This window comes from Camelina sativa, chromosome 11, assembly GCF_030686135.1.
Source record: "Camelina sativa cultivar CO46 ecotype springtype chromosome 11, ASM3068613v1".
Lineage (NCBI taxonomy): Eukaryota > Viridiplantae > Streptophyta > Magnoliopsida > Brassicales > Brassicaceae > Camelina > Camelina sativa.
The window spans coordinates 27,519,627-27,522,295 of record NC_141890.1 but is presented as its reverse complement, the minus strand read 5'-3'; the positions used below and the strand labels follow the sequence as shown (position 1 = coordinate 27,522,295).

Below are 2,669 nucleotides of genomic sequence, written 5' to 3'. Positions count from 1 at the left end.
AACCCAGCTTTTGGATCTTTCTCTTCAATCACGAAGGTCTGTCCATCAATAGTTGGTTTCTTCTTAGAATCCTTGATATCAAACTTCATCTTGAAGTTTTTACCCAGATTGAGATCAATCATCCCCTTGTTGACATAAATGACTGCTCCAGATGTAGCTAAGAAAGGTCTTCCCATGATTAGTGGATCTTTAGGCTCTTCATCCATTCCCAGCACCACAAAGTCAGTAGGAATCTCAGCTTGTCCAATTTTGATGGGTAGGTTCTCTAGTAGACCATGAGGCAATCTAGTAGTTCTATCAGCCAATATTAAGCGGAGGTTGCATGACTTGTATTTGTTGAATCCTAGCCTCTGAGCTACAGAGAGTGGCATGAGGCTTACTGAAGCACCAAGGTCACATAGGCACCTTTTGAAGGCCAATGGGCCTAGAGAGCAAGGCAAGGTGAAAGAACCAGGGTCTTCAAGCTTCTTTGGGATAATCATCTTCTGAATAACAGCCTTGCATTCATGAATAAACCCACCTATGACATGTACTACCCTCTCATCTTCTAGAGCCTTAGCTTGAGCTCCTTTAGCTATCTCCTTCTTCTCTTTGCTCCTTTCTGTTACCAAATCAGTTAAAAACTTTTGATATTGAGGCACAAGTGCAAATGCATCAAGCAAAGGCATCCTAAGTTCAATCTCCTTGACTTGTTTTTCGAACATAGCTTTATACTTCTCTTCTTAAACCTCACTGGAAATTGTAGAGGTGGCTTGTATGGTGGAGGAATGAATCTCACAAGTTTATCCTTGGGAGCAGCGGGCTCTTTAGTAGCTTGAGGATCAAATTGATTGACTGACTCAATTGGATCCTTGAGCCCTCGATGGGATCCTTTATCTGAACTTCATCTTGAAGAAAATCCTCCCCATCTAAACCCTCATTGTCCTCAGTGAGTCGTACATCTACAGCTTGGGTGGTGATGGCATGGATAGTAGCATAGTCCTTGGGGTTTTGAACTGCTTTTCCAAGTAGTTGGCCAGGTGTTGGGGAAGAAGTAGAAGCACTCTTGCCTTCCATATACTTTATCTTGGAGTTAAGAGCTTCAAATTTGACATTCAGATCATTGTATGAACAATCCATGCGCTGACTGAGTTCAGCAAGCTTCTTGGCAGTTTCCAGAGAACCGCTAGCTTGACCCTGAAGAAGTTGTTGCATCATTTTCTTCATTTCCTGATCAGGAGCTGGAGTAGGCTGAACTGGTTGAGGGTAGAATCCTGGCGGTGGTACTGAGGGAGCCTGATAACCTTGTTGGAATTGCTGTTTAGGCACAAATCCTAGATTGTAAGGCACAAAAGGTTTTTGTTGACATTGTTGTTGATGCTGAGGAGGGTACACTTGATCTTGGGGATTTGCAACGTTTGTGCTCCTGTAAGACAAATTGGGGTTCGTCTTATAGGGGTTGTAACCGTTGTTGTATCTACCTTGATTTTGGACATTGCTGATCTCTTCAGATTGATCACCCTCCCCATATTGAACTTGGAAATGGTCATCCTCAGATACGAAGTGGATGGTCTTCTGCTGACTTAGTAAGAGGCGATCAAGCTTGTCGTTGACAGTCTTGATGTCCCTCTTGTACTTCTCCTCAGAGCCAACATCTCCTCTAACTGTGCGATCATAGTCGTCATGGTAGTTGCCATCAGACTGGGCGAGATTTTTGACTAGCTGCCATCCTTCATCAACATCTTTGTTCAGGAAATTACCATTAGAATCAGTGTCAAGCAGCATGCGGATTTTCGGAAGTACGCCACGGTAGAGAGTGTTCAGCAGTGACTCGTTGCTGAATCCATGGTGTGGGCATTGGCTATGATAACTCTTGAAACCCTCCCAGGCTTTGCAGAATGATTCTGAGTTTTTCTGAGTGAAGCTGGAGATTTCATTCCTGAGACGTGCTGTTCTGGATTTGGAGAAGAACTTGGCCAAGAAGGCTTTCTTGCGGTCGTCCCAAGTGGTGATGGGTCCCTTGAGAATGTTTTTCTCCCATTGATGAGCTTTGTCTCCTAGGGAGAATGGGAAGAGTCGCAACTTGTAACCATCCTCACTTACTCCATTGATCTTGGTGAGACTGCAAAGACGGTCGAACTCGTCCAGGTGATCGAGTGGATCCTCCATAGGCAACCCGTGAAACTTGTTCCCTTGGATCATGGAGATCAGACCACTTTTGATCTCGAAGTTATTGTTCTGCACAGCAGGAGGGACTATTCTAGTACGTTGAGTATGAGTGTTCAGTGCATCTCCATCACCAATGTGTCGCGGTCGCGGATCAGGTCCGTTAGGTTGTTCCATAGTGATTGGTGTGGGATGATCGGCGAGAAGACTGGTTGGTCGTTGTCTTTGTAACCAATTTATGTCGTCAATGGCAGGAAGGAGATTCGGATGTTCTCTTGACCTGGTGTACATGTAAGGTTGCAATCAACAAGTACCTGATATGCAAAACAAACAAGCAGACAACCAAAGCAAGTTAGTACTCAGAATGATAAGTGTAACAGAACTTAATCTTGCAAATGTTGAAATCTCAAATGTAGCAAAACGAATCCCAAATGGCAACGGCGCCAAATTGATACTAGGATTTTTGTGTGTCTATCCTAGCAGATTCAATTAACCTTATGCAGTTGTAATACTTAAGGTGTCAA

General features: G+C 43.9%; 1 non-coding gene across 1 annotated transcript; it reads left to right on the top strand.

Annotated features, from left to right (window-relative positions):
- The first annotated feature begins 1,819 nt into the window (after positions 1–1,819).
- Positions 1,820–1,926, top strand: LOC147934489 (small nucleolar RNA R71). Its single transcript, XR_015573383.1, has one exon. It is a non-coding gene; the product is annotated as a small nucleolar RNA R71 (small nucleolar RNA).
- The last annotated feature ends 743 nt before the right edge of the window (positions 1,927–2,669 follow it).